Genomic DNA, 26,490 nt, shown 5'->3' with positions numbered 1-26,490 from the left:
ATTTGTCTTTCTCTAACTGACTTATTTCACTTAGCATAATACACTCTGGTTCCATTCACATTATAGCAAATGGCATGATTACATTCTTTTTCTTTGCTGAGTAGTATTCTGTTATATATATTTACCACGTCTTCATTATCCATTCATCAGTTGATGGTCATTTGGGCTCTTTCCATAATTTGGCTACTGTTGATAGCGCTACTATAAACATCAGGGTACAAGTGCCCCTGTGAATAAGCATTTTTTGTATCTTTTGGATAAATACCTAGTAGTGGAATTACTGGGTCGTAGGGTAGTTCTATTTTTAATTTTTTGACAAACCTCCACACTGTTTTCCAGAGTGGCTGCACCAGTTTGCATTCCCACCAGCAGTGCAAAAGTGTTCCCCTTTCTCCCCATCCTCACCAACATCTGTTGTTTCCTGAGTTGTTCATTTTAGCCATTCTGGCAGGTGTGAGGTGGTATCTCATTGTGGCTTTGATATGTATTTGTCTGATGATGAGTGATGTTGAGCATCTTTCCATGTGTTTGTTGGCCATCTGAATGTCTTCTTTCAAAAAGTGTCTATTCATGTCTACTCTGCCCATTTCTTCACTGAATTGCTTGTTTGGGGGTGCTGCTGAATTTGATAATTGAATTTGACAATTTGGTCATTGATTTTGGTTATTAACCTTTTATCTGATACGTCATTTGAAAATAACTTCTCCCATTCCATTGGTTGCCTTTTAGCAACCTTTGTTGATTGTTTCCTTCACTGTGCAGAAGCTTTTCATCTTGGTGATTTCCCACTAGCTTATTTTTGTTTTTATTTCTCTTGACTCCAGAGATGTGTCTAAGTGAGGAGTTGCTGCAGCCGAAGTCAAAGAGGTTGCTGTCTGTTTTCTCCTGGAGGATTTTGATGGCTTCCTGTCTCACATTTAGGTCTTTCACCCATTTTGAGTTTATTTTTGTGTATGGTATAAGAAAGTGGTCCAAGTCCATTCTTTTGCAGGTCACTGTCCAATTTTCCCAGCACCATTTCCTGAAGAGACTATCTTTTTTCCATTGGATAATCTTTCCTGCCTTGTTAAAGATTAGTTAGCCATACATTTATGGGTCCATTTCTGGGTTCTCTATTCTGTTCTATTGATCTGTGTGTCTGTTTTGTGCCAGTAGCCTACTGTCTTGATGATTACAGCTTTGTAATACAGCCTGAAGTCCAGATTTGTGATGACTCCAGATTTGGTTCTCTTTTTCAGCATTACTTTGGCTATTTAGGGTCTTTTCTGTTTCCATACAAACTTTAGAGTTGTGAAGAATGTTCTATGAAGAATGCTGGTGTTCTTTTGATAGGGGTCACATTGAATGTGTAGATTGCTTTGGGTAGTATTAACATTTTAACAATATTTGTTCTTCTGGTCCATGAGCATGGAATGTTTTTCCATTTCCTTATGTCTTCTATTTCTTTCATAAGCTTTCTATAGTTTCAGCATACAGATCTTTTACCACTTTTATTAGGTTTATTCTTAGGTATCCTATGGTTTTTACTAAAATTGTAAATGGGACCGATTCCTTGACTTTCTCTCTGATTATTCATTATTGGTGTGTAAAAATGCAACCAATTTCTGTACATTGATTTTATACCCTGTGACTTTGCTGAATTCACGTATAAGTTCTAGAAATTTTTTGGTGTAGTCTTTCGGATTTTCCATGTAGAGTATCATGTCATCTGTGAAGTGTACAAGTTTGACTTCTTCTTTGCCAATTTGTATGTATGTGTGTCTTTTATTTCTTTTTGTTGTCTGATTCCTGAGGCTAGGACTTCCAACACTATGTTGAGCATTGGTAGGGAGAGTGGGACATCCCTGTTGTGTTCCTGACCTTAGGGGGAAAGTTCTCAGTTCTTCCCCATTTAGGATAATATTAGCTGTGGGACTTTCATATATATACAGCCTTTATAAAGTTGAGGAATGTTCCTTCTATTCCTACTTTCTTGAGAGTTTTTACCAAGAAAGGATGCTGTATTTTGTCAAATGCTTTTTCTACATCTATTGAGAGAATCATATGGTTCTTATCCTTTCGTTTATTAATGTGGTATATCACATTGATTGATTTGTGAATATTGAACCAGCCCCCCAGTCCAGAAATGAATCCTACTTGATCATGGTGAATAATTCTTTTAATGCATTGTTGAATTCTATTTGCTAGAATCTTGTTGAGAATTTTTGCTTTCAGTTTCATCAGGGATATTGGCCTGTAATTCTTCTTTTTAGCGGGGTCTAAGTCTGTAATGCTGGCTTCATAGAATAAGTCCAGAAGCTTTCATTTCTATTTTGGAACAGTTTAAGAATAATAGGTATTAACTCTTAAGTGTCTGGTAGAATTCTCCTGGGAAGCCATCTGGCTTAGGATTCTCATTTATTGGGAGATTTTTGATAACTGATTCAGTTTCTTTGCTGGTTATGGGCCTCTTCAAATTTTCTATTTCTTTCTGTTTCAGTTTTGGTAGTTTGTGAGTTTCTAGGAATTTGTCCATTTCTTCTAGATCGTCAAATTTGTTGGCATATAGTTTTCATGGTATTCTCTTATAATTCTTTGTATTTCTGTGGTGTTGGTTGTGATCTCTCCTCTTTCATTCATGATTTTATCTATTTGGGTCCTCTCTCTTTTACTTTTGATAAATCTGGCTAGGGGATTATCAATTTTGTTTATTTTTTCAAAAAAAAAACAGCCTTTAGTTTTATTGACCTGTTCTGTCTTTCTTGCTTGTGTGTTTCTTTATCATTTATTTCTGTCCTAATTTTCACTATTTCCCTTCTGCTGGCTTTAGGCTTATTTGTTGCTCCATTTCTAGCTCCTTTCAATGTAAGGTTAGGTTGTATACTTGGGACCTTTCTTGCTTCTTGAGATAGGCCTGAATTGCAATGTACTTTCCTCTTAGGACTGCCTTGGCTGCATTCCAAAGGGTTTGGACTGTCCTGTTTTCATTTACATTTTCATTTGATTCCATGTATTTTTTATTTGTTCTTTAATTTCCTGGTTAACTCATTCATTCTTTAGCAAGATGTTCTTTAACCTCAATGTATTTGAAGGCTTTCCAAATTTTTTCTGTGGTTGCTTTCAAGTTTCATAGCATCGTGATCTGAAAATACGCATGTTATGATCTCAGTCTTCCTGTATCTGTTGAGAGCTGTTTTGCGACCCTATGTGTGATCTCTTCTGGAGAATGTTCCAAGTGCACTCAAGAAGAATGTGTATTCTGGTGCTTTAGGATGAAATGTTCTTAATATATCTGTTAAGATATAATATCTCTTAATGTATCTGTTAAGTCCATCTGTGTGCCATTCAAAGCCATTGTTTCCTTGTTGATTTTCTGCTTAGATGATCTGTCCATTGTTGTAAGTGGGGTATTAAAGTCTCCTACTATTATGGTATTATTATCACTGAGTTTCTTTATGTTTGTGATTAATTGATTTATATATCCGGGTTCTCACAAGTTGGGGGCATAAATATTTACAATCGTTAGATCTCCTTGATGGACATTCCCCTTAATTATGATATAATTCCCTTCTTCATCTCTTATGACAGTCTTTGTTTGAAAATCTAGTTTATCTGACATAAGTATGGCTACTCTGGCTTTCTTTTGCTATCCAGTAGCAAGATAGACACTTCTCCATCCCCTCAGTTTCAACCTGAAGGTGTCCCCAGGTCTAAAATGAGTCTCTTGTAGGCACCAAATAGATGGATCTCATTTTTGTCCATTCTGATACCCTATGTCTTTTGATTGGGGCATTTAGTCCATTGACCTTCAGAGTGATCATTGAAAGATATGAATTTAGTGCCATTGTCTTAGCAGTAGAGTTGGTAACTCTCTTCTTCTGGAGCTCCTATGATATGGATATTGTTTCATTTCATGGAATCGCTTACTTCTATAATTTTCCCCTCTTTTTTCAGCTTCATTATTTTTCATAATTTTATCTTCTGTCTCACCTATTCTCTCCTCTGCTTCTTCAATCCTCATGGTCACTGTATCCAGTTTGCTTTGCAGCTTAGTTATAGCATTTTTTATTTCATCCCGACTAGTTCTTAGGTCTTTGATCTCTGCAGCAAGGGCTCCGTTGGTGTCTTCTATACTTTTTGCAAGCCCAGCTGTAGTCTTATGACTGTTGTCCCAAATTCTTGCTCAGATATATTGCTTGTATCTGTTTTGAGCAGGTCCCTGGCTGTGATTTCTCCTTGACCTTTCTTTTGGGGAGAATTCCTCCATCTTGTCATTTTGGCTATGTTTCTGTCTTTTGTGTGTTTTAAAAGCTTGTTATTTTTCCTACACCTGAGAGTACTGCTATGTTAAAAAGGGATCATACACTGTCCAGGGCCTGGCACTCCAGGAAGTGTTTCTGGTTTATGTTGTGTGTACTCTGTTGCGTCCAGGCTGTACTTTCCCACTGGTCGGTTCTCTACAGTGTTCCTCCTTGTTTGCAGTGGGGAAGTATTTGGGCCTTTAACTATGTGTGTTTTGATTTCTTTGTTGACGTAACCATGGAAAAAAAAGGAGGTGGTGGGGAGTCTGATGCCCCACAAAAAGAGAAAAGGAAAGGGAACAACAACACACAAAAAAAACACACAGAGAATAAGAAAACCATAAGGTTGATTCCAAAGAAAAATAAAAGAAAAAAGAAAGCAAAAGAAAAGAAAAGAAGGAAAAAGAATAAAAGACCCTGTTTAAAAAAAGAGAGAAAAGGAAATGAAAAAAAAACAAACAAGAAACTATGAGCCTGATTGCAAAATGAAAAAAAAAAAGCAATAAAAAAAAAAAAAAAAAGAACTGCCCATGTCATTTTGAGGCATGATTTTCAGTGCACTTGGTGCATAGGGGTTGCTGGCTGTGCTGATGTTCTGGAGGAGAGGTCGCCTGCATTGGCTGAAGTCAGTCTTGCCCCAGTAAATAAGCAGTGGCCAGACACGGGGTGGGGGTAGGGAGCTGGTGTAAGCAGGTCCTGCCTATACTGGGGGCCACTGAGTTGTTCTCTATAGTCCCATTGTGTTGGTGTTGGGGGGAAAATGGTGCCACTCAATCTCTTATCCCTGGACCAGAGATCTCACACCCCCCACCGTTCAGGAAGCCCTCACAGAATAGCAAGGGCAGTCAGCTCGCCCTGCACAACTCTCCTGCGTTTTTTCTTTGGTGCGAGGCTGGGATTCAAAACCCAAAGTCTCAAAGAACTCAGCCCTGTGTGGATCTGCTCCCCTTCTCCAGAGTAGAGCCTCTCCACCCTGCTGATGAAAAAACTTTGGCTGGCACCTGCAAGGTCTTTTGTCCTTGGGGAAGCAATAAAGCCTCTTCCAAAAGTACTCCAGGAAGTGGAATGTCTTCTTCCAGTGCACCCAGAGATCCCTAAACTGTGCTATGCACTGTGGTACCAGCTCCCTCCTCCCCAGGAGCATGTGCCACAGCTCTGCTCCAGAAAAAGTCATGCACTTTCAAAACGTCAGAGTGTGAGCTCCAAATGCTGTTTGCAAAAAAGAACTGAGACACTCAATACTTCTCGCTCCCCAGTCCATAGTTTAGAGAGGTTTCCTCTTGTGCTAACTTGATAGCACGCTATCTCAACCCCTCTCCTGTTCTCTCCCTTTCGTCTCTCCAGGGAAAGGGTTCCCAGCCCTTGATGGCACCGCCATTTTTCTCTCCCCCAATTCACTTCCACACACCCTGTATCTATCAAACTGTCTCCCTCCAAGTGTGGAGACCCTTCTGCTAGTCCACAGATCAATTTCCTGGGTGTTCCAAGTGATCTGACCTCAATACAGCTTGTTTGAGGGACAAGGAAAGCCCAGGATCCCTCTACTTCCCCACCATCTTAACTCCTTTGCCTGTAATACTTTCTTAATGTAATATCACCGCACACTGAGCCCCCTCAAAGTGCTTTGGGCTTTGCAGTATCCACTTGAATAGCTTATAACTTTGTCAGAATCTTCCCCAGCAGTTTGATTCTTCTAAGCCTCTGGTGCTAAGCATTCTAGAGTGAAAATTTCAGGACACCAATGCTCATGGGTGTTGTGGTTATTCAATAGTCAAATTTCTTACATTCACTCACTCTAATCATAGAGAGATGAAATTTTCCCTATTCCCTTCACCACCACCAACTCCCATGGCCTACTTGAAAATATGGCATTCCCTTAACTTTCTCCTTTTCCACTTAATGAGATGTAGTATAGAATAGGGCTGTCATTATGTACAGGCACAGAGGCACACATCTCAACAAAACGGGTCATCTTGTCTACAATTCAGTGACCTGCTCTGCAGTAAGAACTAGAAAAGCCAAGCCAACATTGTCAACCAGTTCCAAATGGACACTACTCAAGCCAGATTCTGTCATAATTTTTGAACAGCCTTTTCTGGGTATTAAAAATATATATTTAAAGAATATTTAATATCATTAGATTTTCCAAAGCATGCCAAAGAGATGCTGACAGGAAATTCACCAATGGGCTAAGGATGAAATAGTTTAAGATTTCAGTTAACAAAAGGGTTGATGATTTTTTTAAGGGGAAAAAATACCCAACTGTAAACAGTAAAACCCACACTAGGCTAAAATGACAAATTCAAACTAGAAATTAGGTATACCAAAGATTAATTCAAGGAGCACCTTACAAGGGACTCTGAAGCCAATAATAAAAGGTTCTTAAACTAACAAAGGCAGAAGTCCAACAAGAGAATCATTGCAATTACTTTTGATCCTAAGTGCAAAGGATTTGTTCAAGGATTAAAAGGGAAGGACATAGGTACTTAATTCTCAATTTTGGTTTATTTTGAGGAAGGTATTAGCACATCTCCATATCTAAAAAGAGGAAGTGTGGTTTTGAGGGAGGAGCAAGGATTTGGGATTCAGACCACCCGAGTTCCGATCTTTACTCGCTCGCTGTGATTTTAAGGACATTATTTAACCTTTATATACCTCACCGATTTCATTTGTACAGTAAACAGAGTAATTGTCTTTTTCATTGTTACAGTTTGTTTTACAGATTGTTATCACTTGTAGGGTACATATAGGAAATACCCGGTATATTGTAGGTGCTAATAACTCTCACCCCCACTCTCTATTAGGAATAGAAAAATTACTATTATTTAAAAAAGAGAGTGTTCCAGACATGAATAGACACTTCTGCAAAGAAGACATCCAGATGGCAAACAGATACATGAAAAGATGCACAACGTCACTCACCATCAGGGAAATACAAATCAAAACCACAACGAGCTACCACCCACACCAGAGTGGCTAAAATGAACAACTCAGGAAACAACAGATGCTGGCGAGGATGTGGAGAAACGGGAACCCTCTCGCACTGTTGGTGGGAATGCGAACTGGTGCAGCCGCTCTGGAAAACAGTGTGGAGGGTCCTCAAAAAAAGTTAGAAATAGAACTACCCTAAGACCCAGCAATAGCACTACTAGGAATTTATCCAAAGGATACAGGAGTGCTGATTCGAAGGGGCACATGCACCCCCATGTTTATAGTAGCTCTTTCAACAATAGTCAAAGTATGGAAAGAGCCCACGTGTCCACCGATGGATGAATGGATAAAGATGTGGTCTATATATACAATGGAGTATTACTCGGCAATCAAAAAGAATGAAATCTTGCCATTTGCAACAACACGGATGGAACTGGAGGGTATTATGCTAAGTGAAATAAGTCGCTCAGGGAAAGACAGATATCACATGATTTAACTCATATGTGGAATTTGAGAAACTTAACAGATGATCATAAGGGAAGGGAAGAAAAATAAGATAAAAACAGAGAGGGATCCAAACCATAAGAGACTCTTAAATACAGAGAACACACTGAGGGCTGATGGGGGTGGGGAAAATGGGTGATGGACATTGAGAAGCACACTTGTTGAGTTGAGCACTGGGTGTTATGTGTAAGTGATGAATCAGTGGATTCTACTCCAGAAGCCAAGCCTACACTGCATGTCAACTAACTTGAAAATACACTTTAAAAGAGAGAGAGAATGTTCCAGAACTCCATAAAAATTTTTAAACTTAATTCCAGAAACATCTACTCTGTCCCTGCTATGTGCAGGCAAGATGGCTTAGGGTCAAATGGGTGCAAAAGGACAGACTAGCATGGACTGATGTGGTCAGTAAAGCCTTGGAGGTGAGTTCAGAAGATTTAGATGCGATTTTTTTTTTGGGGGGGGGGGGTGAGGGATGTTGGTATGCAGGGAATATTCACACGATGGTATAAAAATCTCAAAGACCCCAAAGCAAGAATGAGAGAACATATTTAGGCAGAAGAAGAAAATCAGCCTGCCCTCTGTATATTGGAGAAAAACATCTGTTTTTGGATATTTAGGATTGGCCTACATCACAGAGAACTTTGAAAGACATTAGGACACAAAAGTTTTGGAACCAAAGAGCATACATAATATATAAAGTTGTTGAATCTTGCTGCACACCTGAAACTGATGTTAACATTCTGTGCCAGTTATACTCAGTTGAAAATAATGAACTAATTTTTTTAAAGCAGCCACTTGGATGTGAGAAGATTAAATTATGCTAAAAAAAAAAAAAAAAGAAAGGTATCATTTATGATCACAAAAATCCCACGACCAGAAGATGGCCAGAGCAATTTCTGCCTGTGGGAAGTTATCCTGAAGACTCAGGGGCTTTGCACATACAGAAATCAGAACCTGGACATAGAAATTGACCTTGGAAGCAGAGAACATGCCCATGAGACATTTAAACTGGCACTTCCACTAGGTGCCAGCGACAGAATCGCCATAAAAATCTATCCAATGTTGTGTTGGTCAAATATTCTTTGAAGAGATAACCATCTTTGAGGGCAAGGAGGATTTGTGCACTTGGTTTACCTCATTCTGGGTTTGCTGTTGTTGTCGTTGTTGTTGTTGTTGTGAATATTATCACATATAGGGACACCTGGGTGGCTCAGTCGGTGAAGCGTCTGACTTCGGCTCAGGTCACGATCTCATGGTTCATGGGACCCAGCCCCGCGTCGGGCTCTGTGCCGACAGCTTGGAACCTGGAGGCTGCTTGGGATTCTGGGTCTCCCTCTCTCTCTCTGCCCCTCCCCCGCTCGTGCTCTGTCTCTCTCTGTCTCTCAATAATAAATAAATGTTTAAAATTTTTTTTAATTATCACATATACTTGTAACTGATGTGACTAATTGGTTGAACCAATGTGTTAATTATCTAAACACATCGGCCTAGAAGGTAGCCACCTAAAATGGCAAACATTTATTACCTCACAGCGTCTGTATGCAGGAAGGGGAGGTGGCTTACTTGGGTGTGTCTGGCTCCAGTTCTTTGTGCAGGAGGCAGTCAAGTTGTCAGTCAGCACTGCAGTCATCCGGAGGCTCCATGTGGCCGGAGAGTCCTCTCCTGGCCCCTCACATGGGGCAGCTCCACATCCAAGCCCGCTCCCATGGGCTTCTTCCCAGCATTGCCCCACCACGTGGCAACTGGTCACCCCAAGTCAAGCAATTCAAAGAGAGAGCGAGAGAAAGCAAGAGAAGCAAGACAGATGTCAGTCTCCATGTCAACCTCAGAGGTGACATGTCAATACTCTTGTCATCGTCTTCCTGTTAGAAGTGAGTCGCTAACACATACACTGAAAGATAAGGACTACACACGGGCACGAGCACCAGAAGGTGAGATCACTGGGGTCATCTGGGGGAGGCGCCCGTCACGCCCAACCTCCATCCATAGCTCCCTTCCTCAGAAGCCACATTCTAGCTGGGATGGGTCTTGTGTTAAAGTTCTGGCCGATGAGACATAAGCAGTAACCTTTCTGTGTCCTGAGAAGCTTTTGCTTTGCTGATGGAGTCCCTTGCTTTCTCCCTGGCTCTAGCTCCTTCTTTCTGCTGTGATGTAGACACAGTGGCTGAATATGCAGCAGCCCCTTGGCAGCCATGAGAGAAAAGACCAGAAAAATTAAATCATCATTGGCCTTGATGTCACTTAGCTGTTGAACAAATGCCAGCAGCCACTTACCTCTGGGCTGCTTGTTTGGTGAGAAAAGCTTCTATTTATTGAAGTCGCTCCAATTCGGTTTTCTGTTATTGAAGTAGAAAATCACTCTTGATTTATATGTTAGGCTATGTCTTATATAAGGAAACCCCTCCTAGGTATCAATGGGACTTTGCAGAGGAGAAGTGAAACACTCAGATATACTTACATACAAACCAGAAAATTTAAGTTCTGATTATTTATCGGAATAATCATTCTTATATGGGCGTGTTCTGCCTTTTCCTTTTCTTTCTTGGTAGTTCATAGGATTATAAAGCCTCCTTCACCTCTAAATGAATATTCAGTCCATCCCTCTGTCTGACAGATGGACCCCACCAAACCTCCCAAAATTAATGAGCAGATAAGAAAGGAAACATGGAATACAACTGACCTAGCTGTTGTACCGGACATATGGTTGCAATTCTCTGCCACTTCCCATCAGCAGGTGGAATCTCCATCCCCACCCCTTGAATCTGGACTGGCCTTGTGTCTTCTCACGACCAAAGGGATGGGTGGAGGTGACATTGTCCCTGTTCTGGACTAAGCTTGAAGAATATCTGGCAGGTCCTGCTTTTGCACTCAGAATTTAGCCACCAGGGGCACCTGGGTGGTTTAGTCCGTTGAGCAACCAACCCTTGATTTTAGCTCAGTCCATGATCTCAGGGTCATGAGATTGAGCCTCTTGTTGGGCTCTGCACTGCCAATGGGGAGCCTGCTTGGAATTCTGTCTCTGTCTCTCTCTGCCCCTCCCCTGCTCATGTGTGCACACACTCTCTCTCAAAAGGAAGAAATAAACATTAAAAAATGTATATATAGCCACGAGGTAGGAAAGTGGGCTGGACTACTGAAACACTGGTTGAGAGACAACTGGAGAGAAGCCTCGGGGAAAAAGAAGGCAACTCAACTCCCAGAGGTGGGCAAAGACCAACAGCAGAGCCACATAGCTGGGCCCCAGGGAACCTACAGAAACAGAGAAATAGTAAGGTGTATTGTTCTGAGCAGTTAAGTTTTGTGGGGATGTTTACTTAGCAATAGACAATCGTGACTATTAAGGAGTGGGGACCATGGCACCCCAAGTCTGGGTAGAAAGGTTCAGGGGAGAGATGAGGTCAAAATTTTAAAAAGATCTGTGTTTTCCTGATGATGGCGGATGTTGAGCATCTTTTCAGGTGTCTGTTGGCCATCTGTACGTCTGTTCATCGACTGATGAATAGATAAAGAAGATATGGGCTATATATACAATGGAATGTTATTCAGCCATAAAAAAGAATGAAATCCTGCCATTTGCAATGACATGGATGGAGATAGAGAGTATTGTGCTAAGCAAAATAAGTCCAAGAAAGACAAACACCATATGATTTCACTCATATGTGGAATTTAAGAGACAAAACAAATGGGCATAGAGAGAGAAAAAAAAAGAGGCAAACCAAGAAACAGACCCTTAACTATAGAGAACAAATGGATGGTTATCAGAGGGGAGGTGGGTGGGGGGATGGGGGTAACAGGTGGTGGAGAGTGAGAGGCGAACTCGTTGTGACAAGCACCGAGTGATGTACGGAAGTGTTGAATCATTATCTTGTACACCTGAAACTAATATTATACTGTATGTTAATTTTCTGGAGTCTAAATAAAAACGTGGAAAGAAAAAAAATGTAGAAAAGAAAAGAAGCAAACCACATACAAAGAAAACATAATAGTGAAGAGATCCTACCAAAGGAGAAAATTTTAAAAGTGGTAAATTCCAAAATAATTCTACAATTACAATGCAAAGCGAAAAATTAGGAATTAAAAAATGGAAACAAGAACACTCCTAAAAACAAATAATTATCAGTACTTCTGTGAGCTTGTCAGGGTAGATGTCTAAATTTGGGGATAAACTTGGTAGATTTTTTTCAGGTTTAAACCCAGTTTATGGTAACAACCAAGAAGAGGCAGTTTGAACCCATAAGAGACTCTTAGAAACTGAGAATAAACTGAGGGTTGATTGGGCGGTGGGAGGGAGGGGAAAGCGGGTGATGGGGATTGAGGAGGGCACCTGTTGGGATGAGCGCTGGGTGTTGTATGGAAACCAATTTGGCAATAAATTATAAATATATCAAAATTAAATTAAATATATTAAAATTAAAAATTAAAATAAAAAAATAAATGCAGCATCGGTTCATTCTGTAATAGCTTCCTGAATTCCATGTAAATAAAACATCTTATGGTAGGAAGTGTTTCACCCTACATCAAACCAAGAACCATTTTCAGCCTGAGAAAATGTTATTGTATTGTCCAACGTCCTAGCCACTAGCTGTGTGTGGTTATTGAATTTAAATTAATTAAAAATGAAAAATTCAGTTCTTCACTCACCAAAGCCACATTTCAAGTGTTTTACAGTGTATGTGACTAGTGACTAGAGTTTTGGACAGCACATACGTAAACACTTCTGTTCTCATAGAAACTTCTATCGGACGGCCATGGAAGAAGATACTTAGATTTCTTAGCACTGCTTTAGAAGTGTTCTCCTCGGTGAAAAGTGTCGTTTTTGTATTATTATTGTTGGTTCAGAAGTTGTTACGTCGAATTGTACATTGAAAGTATTCCATTACTGTAAGTACAATGAATTCTTGCACGTGGTTTCCAAACCCAAGATGCCACAACAGGGGCATTGTGGGGAATTTTCATTTTCCAAGGCAAACACAGAAGTAGTAAAGACCTGGTTGAATGCTGCACAAACCACATGTTTAAGTTAGTTCACAATTTCAGCATTAACTAATACCATATAACTTTCAATAATATGACAGCTTTGTGGAGCTGAATTTCTACTGTTGGGGTAAAAAGGCAAGTACAATATGAAGATCAATATAGCTAGGACATTAGAGTGGCAGAACTCAATGACCCCGAGGTCTTAGAGGTTGTGCCATGCCCAACAGGCAAACACGTCCCATTACCAACTGACTGGGGCTATTGAAGGACGAGGGAAAAATATTATTCTTTCTTTTGATATGTGCAGTACTTTTGCAAACGGCTACTTTCAGCTATAAATATTTATTAAATTATTTGGATTGAGCTACTTAACAAACAAAACCGTTGGGTACTTCTTTTGGTTCGGGAGTGTGCCCTGAAAAAATTACTGAGACACTGAGGGTGCTGTGAATCAGGAAAGTTTAAGAACGTCTAAATTAATCAATAAAAGCATAAAGACGGCATCCTTTTTTCATGAGATAAAGTTATAAATATGGAGGAAAGGAATCTCAAAGGCACATTATTTTAATGTTTATTAATTTTCAAGAGAGAGAGAGAGAGAGACAGCATGAGCATGAGCAGGGGAGGGGCAGAGAGAGACTGAGTCACAGAATCCAAGGCAGGCTCCAAGCTCTAAGCTGTCAGTACAGAACCTGATGCCAGGCTTGAACTCATGAGCTGCGAAATTATGACCTGAGCCAAAGTCGGATGTTTAACTGACTGAACCACCCAGGCACCCCACAGAGAAACATTTTTAAAGTCCACTGATCAACTTCCTCATACATCAATATTCAAACAGACACTTCTACATCATAGTTCTTGATAAGTGTGTCTTAAATAAATGCTTTAGTTGAGCAGATCGTTAGACATCTACACTTAGCAAAGACAGCCAAATATTCATTTGTTTGACAACACAGTGTTTAAGTATTTAAGTGCTTAGGACTAATACATTCTTCCTTATTCCTTCTGTGTCAAACTCATGTCAAATCAACTTTCTTAAATTCAATTCACAGCATCAAAGTCTCAATACAAGATGTTGAAAGTTGTGGATCGTGGTGTAAAGCTCTTGGGAATACACCTTTGCGCAAGGTTTCCGACACGTCTAAGGTTTACGAGTCATACAGCAAGACATCCCGATATTGGAGTCCTTCTGTCTTCTAGTTCTATTGTTGTTCAAGAGCACTCATCAAAGCTTTCCAGAATTCCAAACATGAATGATTTTGTTCCATACGTAAAAGGAAACAGATACTTAGGTGAAACTGATTCTACCCTTATCGCTAAAAATTTCACCCAAACTGATTTCCCAAGGTTTCATTCCATCCCACGTGTCTCTATTTACCATGACATTGCACATATTGCACAATCGTTGTCCATTTTCCACTTCCATCGTTCACTGAGGTGGAGAGAAAGGGAAAGAACTCCGGCATACCCATCAGTTGGGGCAGCCGACATGAGACTTATTTTGGGGCGAGTCAACAAAATACATACAGTTTCTGAATCTGACGCTTAATCCTGTTCACAGACTTTCCTCACTCACCCATCTGAAGCTGTTCTAAGGAATCAAAAACATCTCTAAGGCAATAGAGAAGTCCAAGGTTACTCGCTCCCAAAGTTAAACTCATTTGTAGGACTTGAGATGCCCAGGGGTTCAAGGTTGCTTCTACCCACCGGCCACCACACAGGCACACCTTCTCCTCCGCGGCATTTAGTGGGGTTTTCTATGGCACCCATCTGTTTCAGAACCTGTCACCAGGCGATCCCAACAAACCTCAGTTCTCCCATCCCACTTACCCACCCAGTCCAGTCCTATCTGGTCATCATTCATTGAGAAGCCGATGGCCACATCTTTACTTCCTTCAGGTTTGCCCTCGAATGAGATTTTCTCGGGTCAAACTACTTAAAATTCCGATCTCCTGCAAGCCTTCTACTTCCCTTCCCTGCTTTACGTTCCTCCAAAGTACTTGCTGCCATGTTATATCCTGGAGCCCTGACTTGGTTACCTTGTTTACTGTCAGTCTTTCCCCAAACTTCATGAGGGTGAGGGTTTTTTTTTAATCTGTTTGGCTCACTGATACGTCCCCAGCACCAAGACCTGCTAAGACCCATTCCTGATACACAGAGGCATTGAATACATATATTGAATACATATTGCGTATATATATTTGTTTAATAAATTCATTCCTTCATGCTTTTAATGAATATTCATTGAGCATCTACTATGCGCCAGATACAATGCTGATGAAGGTAGAAAACTGCTTTTACAAACCTGACACACCAAGGCTGAATCCCCTGGATTATAAACACAATTGTGTGTGTGTGTGTGTGTGTGTGTGTGTGCACGCGCACGTGTGTGCACGCGTGTGTTCTGCATATGGGTATTTTCTGAAGGGTAGTAGTCTCCATTAATTTCTCTAACAGAGAGCCATGACCCCCAATATTGCCAGGAACCACTGAAGAGCTCCTTCCCACATAACTTCTGTATTTCTCCCAAGTGAATATGGTGAAGGTCCCTTGCACGGAAAGTTCACCCCCTGGAACCCCAAATTTCCCTCAATGCACCAGACTTGAGTTCTATCACACAAGTTCCTGAAAGCCCATTTCCTCTGGCTTTCTCCCCAGGCTGTTTGCAAGATGTCAATTTTTTTTTAACTCTACCCCATTTACGCATGAAGTTCCTGCCATTTAACTCACTCTAAAAGTATTCTGAACTTGGTGTTGGCCCGGGCACATATTAAATATATAATTCATGGACTCCTAGTAATCTGGTGTTCATTTTCCAGGGGTGTGTGTGCCTTAACCTACCATGTTTTGGTTCCAAACCTGCACAGAAAAGGAAGGTGACAAACTGATATTTTTATTGGCTGAATAAATGCATTTCAATACTGTCAATAATGAAAAGACAATATGAACTCCGATTGAGCTCTTTTCATGAAAACGGGGGAGGGCAATTGAGGAAACCATCCAGATAATTCCACACCATGGAGTGCACAAATGTGCCATCCAAACACATTATACCACATCACTAATGATCCAACTCCCTATTGGACTATCCACAGATGGTACTGGATCCTCAAACTACCAGTTAAATAATTCAAATATTTTACTATTGACCCTTTCTTTTGGCCCTGTGACTTTTCTTCCTGTTGGAAAGGAGTGGACTTTTGTGTCCCCTTTTGCTTTCTGATCTTCATTTCACCTTCCTCTCTCCTTCCCCTAATGAGATGGAGAGCAAGCGGGGGGGGGGGGGGCTTCACACACTTCTCCAAATGGCTTGATGTAACCCCAGCAGGTCACGTACTTCACCTGCGTGGCTCTGGTTCTAATCTGATTTCTCTGGAATACACACCCTTCTGTTTCTGACAATGGAGATTTAAAACTGCATGAAAATAATATGTCTCAAAAATGTTCACTCAAAAAAAAATGTTTTTAAGATGCTTTCTTTGGGGGCGCCTGGATGGCTCAGCGGGTTAAGCGTCCGACCATGATCTCACGGTTCGTGGGTTCCAGCCCCACATCAGGCTCTGTGCTGACAGCGCAGAGCCTGGAGCTTGCTTTGAATTCTGTGTCTTCCTCTCTCTCTGTTCTTCTCCCACTTGCACCCTGTGTCTCTCTCTCTCTCTCTCTCAAAAATACATAATAAAACATTTGTTTAAAAAAAAGATGCTTTCTTTACATGAGTGAAATTCCAAACCTATGCATTTTGAATGTACTGTTCACATATCTTTACCGTGCAGCTCTAGTATGTGTTCGTATGCGTTCACACCCAGAAAATGCTCTACCTCCTTGCTTTCAAAATCTAGCAGCCCTTGACAAAATTCTTTCTACTCCAATTATAAGGTTCCTTGAAAACATATCAGCATCTATCCAAACCTTCTTTTTTTTTTTAATGTTTATTTATTTTTGAGACCGAGAGAGACAGAGCATGAATGGGGGAGGGTCAGAGACAGAGGGAGACACAGAATCTGAAACAAGCTCCAGGCTCTGAGCCATCAGCCCAGAGCCTGACGCGGGGCTCGAACTCACGGACCGTGAGATCATGACCTGAGCCGAAGTCGGACGCTCAACCGACTGAGCCACCCAGGCGCCCCTATCCAAACCTTCTTGGCATCTCTGCATCAAGGTGCCAGCTTACAGCACAGGCAGTTGGATTTCCCATTTTTCTCTCTCTCCTCTCCGGGCCCAGCCTCCATGCCAGTGTCCATCCCAGAGGTGCACTACCCCAGGGGCCATGCATGCTGGGATGGCCATCTGAAATCCAAAGAGAAAACCCATTTCTCTGGGCAGAGAAAACAGGAAAAGGGATCCCTGTGGTTTGAAGAGATTGAGGAAAGCGTTCATTATTTTTTTTCCCTTTCTCTTTTCTTTCTCCACTCTTTCCTGAGAGCACCCTGAGAGACCCAAATCTGAACAAGGCCAAGGGAAAAAGCTCAAAAAGGAGCCTGACATTCTGGACATAGGAACGGACAAAACGCGTGGAGAGCCCAAGCGTGTGGAGAAACCCTGGGACAGATGGGCCGTTAGGAGTGTCCCCACATTCTGTGCATGAACCCACAGCTGCCCCAGGATCCTCCAGGCTTCTGCACACAGACGAGTCCCCCAGATGCATAGCAAAAGCTTTAAAGTCAAGTACAATCCAAGCCACCACTCAGATCCCAGACTAATCCCTGAGGGGAGCCTGCATGGGGCAAACCCAAATACCACAGAAAAGGTTTTGCTAAATGAACCGGCATTTGAACCAAAGCCCATGGAAGGTGAGACAAAACTTGTGGTCTCAACCGAAAGGGGTCGATTGCCTGCTAAAACAACTAATCAACACCCCCCAGGGAGAGGTTAAAGTAACCTGAGTCTCACAACACAATATTCAAATGCCCAGGAAGCGCTCCAAAATTATTCGGCCTCCCAAGAACCAGAAAAATCTGAAAACTTCCCGGGGTGGGGGTGGGGGACAATCAACAGATGCCCAGATGTTGGAATTATCAGACAACGGTGTTAAAGCAGCTGTTATAATCATCTCCATGAGGTAAAAATGCACAGCCTTGAAATGAATGATAAAATAGAAAACCTCGGAGGGGAATAGAAACGATGTAAAAAAAAAAAAAAAAAAAAAAACTAAACTAAAACCAAACTGAACTAAAAAAGAAACTAAACTAGAAATCAACTAAAAAATGAAATATTGGAAAAACTTACAGGATGGGTTCAGTAGCAGAATGGAAGTGACAGAGAAAACGTAAACTTGAAGACAGATTGATAGAAATAAAAGAGTTTTCTCTTTCCAGCTTTTTTAGCTGGAAAAAAAAAAAAAAGAGCATCCAGGCTCCAGGACTGCCCCCCAGATATTTTCTGCAAGTACATGAAAATCTCTGTGCACACAAAAACCTGTATGCTAATGTTTATAGCAGTTATATTCATAATCACCCCAAACCAGACACAAGCCATCTGTGCCTCAGCTGGGGAGCGGAGAGGCGGGCTGTGGTTCCAGCCTGCAGCAGAACACTCGGCCACGAAAAAGAACAAATAGTGACGTCACAACCGCTCTGATGAATTTCAAGTGCCTTTAGTCTAGGAGGAAAAGAGCCAGACTCGCAGGCTAGATCCTCTTAGGACTCCACCTATATAGCAGTTTAGAAGATATGAAATGATAGGAATGAAGCAGACGTCAGAGATTGCTGGGGATCTGGGATGGGGAAAGTGGCTTCCTAAAAGCGGGCGTAAGGGAATCTGGGGGACGAGGGAATCGTCCTGTCTCTTAACGACAGAAGCGGCTACACGACTCCATGCACTTGACAAAGCTAATAGAGCTGTTCCGCTCGTCTGCGGCCTCCATATTGTCTATGTGAAAAGATTTATTATGGGAATTGTTTCGTGCAATTGTGAAGGCTGAGAAGCCCCGTGGCCCACCATCTACAAGCTGGAGATCCAGAAAGGCCGGTGGTGAGTCCAGAGGCCTGAGAACCAGCAATGCTGAGGACAGGAAAAAAATGGACGTCCCCGCCCAAGTACTCAGGCGTGAAAGGCAGAATTCTTCCTTCCTCGATATTTTTTTTTGTTCTATTCAGGCTCTCAAGGGACTGGATGGTGCCCGTTCACATCGAGGAAGGCAAACTGCTCTACTGAATCCACCAATTTGAAGGTTAATTTCATTCAGAAACACCTTCACAGAACACCCAGAAATAACGTTTAAGCACATTCTGGGCACTCCATCATCCGGTTAAGTTGACACGTAGAAGTAACCAGCACAACCACACTCCAAAAAGAGGGAACGTTACCGTATATCAGGGTAAAAAATAAATTGGAAGTACATAGCCCTGAGCACATCATCCGGAAGCAGCTTCTCTTCCTGGAGGATGAAATTATATGATATCAACTTTGGTTCCCCGACGAGCTGGCCATTGTCTTCCCCAAGGCTGACATTGCTTTAAGGATCTGTAGCAGATGATGCGAAAAAATAACTTGTCGAGTTGAGTGCTGTCAGAGACTTAGCACAAGCCTCAAAGAAGCCATCCCATAAACCCTGTACATCTGAGTGAGGTTTGAAGGGCAAGGGGTTTATCTTCCCCGATTCCATTATCTCGCTACCAAACAAGGATGAGAACCACAAGGTTATTGGGATGATGAACTGCCTACGGAAAACCTCGTACAATATTTGGCATGTACTTTGATTCAGTAGGCTGTTGTTAGTTTGGGTGAGATACCGTTCAACCCATTTCTCCCTATAGGCCCACGGAGGCTTTTCTCATTCGTAAATGCCAAAGCATGAGCTCATGGGTGTCTATTGATTATTTTGTAGCCCGGAATGGTCCCAGGAGCAGTATAGTCATCTCAGGGCCTCTTGGTGATCCCACAACGGGCTAAAATAATTCTAAAGACCTTCACTTCTAAATCAGGTCAGCAAAACCTGGTCAGATCCATCAGAACAGAAACCCCTTGCAGTCAAGAACAGCTTTCATATGTTTTAGCATTCTTTATGTAGGTAGAATTAATGTATGAGAAATTTCACATATTTAAGTGTGCAGCTGGATGAATTTTGCACGTATGACACGATCATCCACCTCAAGATAACACTCCTTATGCCTTTATGGATTCCCCCATGCCCTCTGTCATCTGCCCCCTCTGCTGTCCCCAGGAAATTACTGATCTCCTTTCTATTTCCCAAGATATTCCTCAATTGTTTGCATTTTCTAGAATTTTATAAATGGAATTGTACATGATGCACATTTCTCTTTGGTCTGGCATTTTAAGACACTTCCCTGTGATGGCTCATGTCAATTGACTTGGATGGGTACACGGTAGCTGTCTGAAGATTCAGCTACTACAAATAAGGTTGCTATGAACATTCACATACAAGTCTTAGTGTGGACATTCCCTTTCATTTCTCTTGGGGAAACCCCCAGGGTGGGATAAGTGGGTCGTATGGTGGGTAGGTGTTTAACTTTTCATGAAACTGTCCAACCATTTTCCAAAGTGGACATACGGTTTTGGATTCCTACCCACTGTTGATGAGAATTCTAGTTGTGATATCTCATTGTGGTTTCCGTGTGCATTTCCTCAACGACTAATGATACAAAGCATCATTTCTTTGGTAAAGGATCTGCTCCAACATTGCTCCTCTTTTCCCTAGATTTTTCATATTCTTTTTTTTTCATTACTCTTACTATTGAGTTCTCTATGTGTTTTTCAAAACAAACCCGTTTTCAATAATTTCTCCCAGTCTCTAGCTTGATTTGTTATGTTCTTAACAGTGTTTTGAAGAGAGAAAGCTTTTGTTTTGTTTTATGATTTCGATTAAATCCAATGTATACATCTTTTTTTTTCTTTTGTGTTGGGCTTTTGAACCCTCTTCAAGAAATTTTCATATAATCCATGGTCACAACCATTTTCTCCTTCATTTTCTTCTGGAAATTCTATACTTTTACTTCTGACACTTAGGTCAATGATATTTTTTGAGTCCCTCACATCTCTACACAGTCAAACATATGGTTCATACTCAGCAAAAGGTTGTTCGATTAAAAGGCTCATAAGGGTTTTGGGGTTCACGACTTAAAAAGAGATGAAACATGGAAAGGAAAAGTTAGGGGAGGTAAGTCAGGGTGGGGGAGAAGACAATGTCTGCTGTTATTCAAACATCTCCATCCAGAACGAGAGTGACCCCCTGGGAGACTCCTAGGCCAGGATCCCGTGTGGGCTGTGACCAAGGGAAGGAACCAGAAGCAGGGCAGCCTAGACTCAAGAAAGACCCTGTGGCATCTACATACCCAAAATGAAAAGACCAGAAGAGCAATTATGAGTAGATGGGTTTGAAGAAATAGTGTGTGGAATGATTGAAGGCCTCAAGGACACCAAAACTCCCTTCAACTTCACCCCTCCTCTGCTGGACAAACTTCCAAAAGAACATACTTGGGGTACCTGGGTGGCTCAGTTGGTTAAGCGTCTGACTTCTGCTCAGGTCACGATCTCACAGTTCATGGGTTCGAGCTCCACATTGGGCTCTGTGCTGACAACTGGAGCCTGGAGCCTGCTTCAGATTCTGTGTCTCCCTCTCTGCCCCTCCCCTGCTCATGATCTCTCTCTCTCTCTCTCTCTCTCTCTCAAAAATAAATAAACATTAAAAACTTAAAAAAAAAAAAAAAGAACACCCTTGCCCTCCATTATGGCCTGCCACTGGTGGGATGTTTTCTAGGCAGGACATGTTGTCTTGTATTCCTTTATCGAGTGAGCACCTGAGACCCCAAAGCTAAGAGCCCAGGAGACCAGGGGAAGGCTTCTTTATGCCCTCAGGACGAAGTTCAAAAATCCTTCCTGAGGCCATCAGTGTTCTAAGCAATCTGGCTCATTCTGACCACTCCTTTCTTCCCTCTCAGCATCCCACTCAGCCTCCTGTCTGCCAGGTCCTGAGTGGGCCATACTCCCCTCCATCCCCAGCCCTTCCCCCTGCCCTTCTCTGAAACTGAAATGTCCTCCCCTCACCCAAGAGCTCCAAGATCCCCTTCAGATCTCAGCTTGGGGTGACTTCAGGGTGACTTCTCTTGACATGCCCTCTTAGACTCTCTCCCGCCCAGTAGCATGTTCCTGTAGTCTCTTATGTGTCTCCTTCTTAGCACTTGTGACTGTACTTTGTGTGAGGGGCTATTTGGACTATAAGCTCAGTGTGAGAAGAAACAATGCCCACTATGCCTGCCTCCAGCATCCTTCTGGGGTCAAATTAGTGTTCAAATAGTGGTTGAATGAATATGTTGAATACAAAAGCTAAAATAGTTGGGCATAGTTAACAGGAAATACCCAACGTGTTGTCACAACAATTTGCATTATTTTTAATATTCTTACAATATTTGTTATGAGTCTGAAAAATTCAAGCACTCGCAAATCACTAGCTTCAAATATGGATGTCATAGGATCCTTGGATTGGCCAACTGTGCTGCAAAGCATAGTCGTAACGAATTAGCATCATGGGCACCAGTTCAAGGTCAATCATACATGACAGCTCAAGAGGTCCCCCAGGAACATGAAGGAAAGTGGATGAAGAAGGCTGAAAGCCACAGAGAGAAATGTTGACAGAGACATGAAAAGGAATCCAGTGGGTCCAGAAGTAATATCAAGGTAATGCCAGGGCACAGAAAAGCAGTAAATTTAACTACTAAATTCTTAAATAAAATGACTTTGGGGAGTGAACAATCACAGGAAGTTTATGCTCTCTGAATCACCCCTCTTTGCAAAATTACAAGGCAGATTTTTTTAAATTTAGAACATTCTGAAAATAGTCATATTTGTACAGGCTTTCAGTAAGTAATTTCTCGACCATTCAGTCCAGGGGAAAAGAATTTCACCTGAGTATATCTCCACAAAGACCTAAGCCTTGAGTTGCAAATATGAGAGAGAGAAAGCAGAGTAAATGCTTTCTTTGGGAGGCCGTTCCTCTCTGTCCTTTTATCATGGAAGAGGAAAATGTATGGAAGAGGAAGATTCAATGCTTAGCATTTTCTCTTGGGCAAATGTTGAGTTCGGCTGCCTCTGAACCGAGAAGAAAGCCAACTGTCGTAACAGGGAGCTGAGAGGTGCAATCTGAAGGAGAAACGAGCTTATCATGGGAGGCAGGAGTGGGCAGTGGCCACAGTCCACATCACAAAGGGAAGATATCCTCTGGAGGACGAAAGGGAAACCGCGGAACTTTTCAACAGAAGGAAGGAGGACGGAATTTAGCTGGAGTGTACTAACCTCACATGTGTGGTCCGATACCTCTTGGGGAGATTATGCTCAAATCAGTGTCAGGGGACATTACTCCTTTCCAGGGTAACTTCCAGCTGCCATCTGATGTCACAGAAAACTTATAAGCCTTTCTTTCTTTTCTTTTTTCTTTTCTTTTCTTTTCTTTTTTCTTTTCTTTTCTTTCTTCCTTCCTTCCTTCCTTCCTTCCTTCTTTCTTCTTTCTTTCTTTCTTTCTTTCTTTCATTTTTCTTTCTTCCTTCTTTCTTTCTTTCTTTCTTCCCTTCTTTCTTCCTTCTTTTCCCTCTTCCTTCTTTTCTTTCTTTCTTCCTTCTTTTCTTTCTTTCTTCCTTCCTTTCTTTCTTTCTTTCTTTCTTTCTTTCTTTCGTTTTTCTTTCTTCCTTCTTTCTTTCTTTCTTTCTTCTTTTCTTTCTTCCTTCTTTTCCCTCTTCCTTCTTTTCTCTCTTTCTTCCTTCTTTTCTTTCTTTCTTTCTTTCTTTCTTCCTTTCTTTCTTTCTTTTCACAAATTGCACAGCAATGTGTTGAAAATGATATTCTCCTCTCCAGAAAAAGGAAAGTGTTCTCTCAGGGCTGTACAACTTCACAGCTTTTGAGATATGGACCCAATGTTTGGTGCCCCAGTGAGGAGGCCACTTAGAAACATACATGACTCTCAACAGCCGATGGCAGATCCTGGGCAGAATAACAGAGGGCACAATTATGTGGTGTAAACCAATCCGAGGGCAGAAATGGGTTCATGGTACACAGAATGGGTAAGTAAGGTGGCAGATACATGGATTCGCCAGGTAAATGAAGACCCGTCCTCTTTCAAACACCAACACACGTTTGCTCCAGGCACTTTTAGTAAAGCCCTCTAACATGCATCAAACACTTCTGGAAGTCTTAAAGAAAGGCAGAGGCCCATGGGAGAAACCTACAAAGTTGGGGGATGGGAGACCCTGCATTTCAGCGTGAGCTCACCACTCGCTGGCTGGGTGTACATCAGTAAATCACCATCACTCTTCAGAGAACAATAATATCGGATGGGTGACCTTGTTTAATAATAAACAATAGCGCCCTTGTGTTGAGCACTTTACTACATGTGAAGCATCCTTCCGTGTGCTGTGCATGCTCATCGTTACTCAGAAAGCGCAGTCATCAGCGAAGGTTGCAAGGAGGAGCGGGACACCCCAGGAACACCAAGAGGCTTGTTGCTAAACCAGGCAGCTGGATCCCAGAGCCCATGATTTCAGCCAGTACCCCATTTTCAGGCACATTAAGTGACCACAAGTTACATAATGTATGTAAGGTCAGCATTGTTTCATCTGTAAAGTGGGGGTGGCCGTAGAATCTAAGCTATTCGGGGAATTGAGTAAGTGAGTCATGCTTCCTATCAGCCACACCCCAGAAGGCACCCAGCGCGTGTTAGCTTGTTCCGTTCCCTTTCCTTGGGAGTTAGACAAAGCTGGTTTTGAGCCCCAAACCCATACACGTTACTTAACCCACGCACCGGTTACACCAGGCGCACTGGGAGTTGGTGCAGGATAAACCGAATAGTTTGTGTGTGCAGCACGTATCTTTTGACACTTTTGATGGTCAAAGGTCTTTCCCACTGCTTTCTGGCATCTCCAAACGGCACATGCATTTCAAATTGCAAAAGATTTCAGCTTTCAAAAAAGTTTTAAAACTTCAAAACATTTTTCAAAAAAAAATTCCGAAATAAGAAAGATAAACCAAACTCTTTTATCTGTCCTCCAAACCTTCACCTCTTTTCTGTATTTCTTGTCTTCATTAATGGCACTGCCCTTCTCCATCATCACAACTAGAAGGACTGTTCTATGATTTTCCATCGGTGTCCAATGCCCTGCCTCGGGTTGGTCACCAGGTCTGGCTCCTCTGCCACTGCTTATTCATGACCTTCATCATTCCACGTTCTGCTGCGTCTGCCTGCCTGAAATATTTTCCACCTCCGTTCATCTTTAGATGGCTTCCTCTGTTCTTTCTAAAACCCAGATCTTTCTGTTTCAAGCCTTCCGTGGCTCTGCACTACCCATGAGATAAAGTCCAAGAGATTGAGCAGTTCGGTCCAGAATTTCAGGACCTCTAATCATCTGTCCCAAACCTGGTCCTTGCATCCAAATTCCCACCAGTCTCCTACCAATGCAGCCTGAGCCCAGAGACGTCTTGCTTTTCCCACCTCTCTGCCCTGGTTCACACAGCCTCTTCATCTGGGTGTCCTCTTTCCCTCTTGCCTCCCAAGAAAGCGTTACTTATCCTGTAAGTAACGCTTTGAGTTTGAGTTTGAGTTAGACTCAAAACTTCTCTCACCATCCCCTTGCTTACCCAAGCCAATTTTAAGTAATAGGCAATTTTAATTTCTAATACATGTCATTACGAAATGTTTCAAGCAAAGATGAGAAAATGCCATAACCCAGGTGCTGCCCACCCCCATTTTTTTACCCGGTAACAATTTATCATGTTAGCATCAGATCCCTTTAAAGAAATAAAATATTACAGATCCAACCCAAAGGTGCCCCTGTCTTTGCCTCCCTCCTTCCTCACAGATACAGACTGCTCTGAAGTGTGTATGTATCATCTGTATGCATGCTTCTGCACATTTTTTAAATTTGAATTTACCCTTTAAATAACTTAAATAATTAATTCACTACTTTGGAGAGCAATTAGGCCATGCCTCATAAAATTGGAGATGCTTATCTTTGGAGACTGGTAATTCTATTGCCTGATTTCACCCAGAATAACTCTCTTTGTGAACACAAAAATATGTAAATGTGTTTACTGAATTATTGTTTATAATAGTGAAAAAATTTAAAAACTATACTTGCCTCTAAATGAGGGCAATGAATGGATAAAATGTGACTTACTCACACAACGTATTCCTTGGAGCAATTAATAATTGGAAACTATTTAAAAAATAAAATAATTGGAACCTAAATTTTACTATTATCAATCAACTAAGTCATAAGCCAGAACCATAATATCAAATGAAGTAAAACAAGTTATAAAAGATATATAGTACAGGATACCTTGTTCTTTTTAATGGACTTGCTCAATCCCATTCAAAATTGCACCTGCATTCTTCTCAAAGCTAGAACAAACAATCCTAAAATTTGTATGGAACCACAAAAGACCCCCAATACCAAAATAATATTGAAGAAGAAAACCAAAGCAGGAGGCATCACAATCTCAGGCTTTAGCCTCTACTACAAACCTGTAATCATCAAGACAGTATGGTATCGACACAAAAACAGACACATAGACCAATGGAATAGAATAGAGACTCCAGAACTGTCTTGTGGACAGAACTGTTTTGTGGACCCACAAAAGTGTAGCCAACTAATCTTTGGCAAAGCAGGAAAGAGCATCCAATGGAAAAAAAAGACAGTCTCTTTAACAAATGGTGCTGGGAAAACTGGACAGCAACATGCAGAAGAATGAACCTGGACCACTTTCTTACACCATACACAAAAATAAACTCAAAATGGATTAAAGACCTAAATGTGGGACAGGAAACCATCAAAACCCTAGAGGAGAAAGCAGG

This window comes from Panthera leo, chromosome A1, assembly GCF_018350215.1.
Source record: "Panthera leo isolate Ple1 chromosome A1, P.leo_Ple1_pat1.1, whole genome shotgun sequence".
Classification (NCBI taxonomy): Eukaryota; Metazoa; Chordata; class Mammalia; order Carnivora; family Felidae; genus Panthera; species Panthera leo.
Note: the sequence above shows the minus strand (reverse complement) of the source record.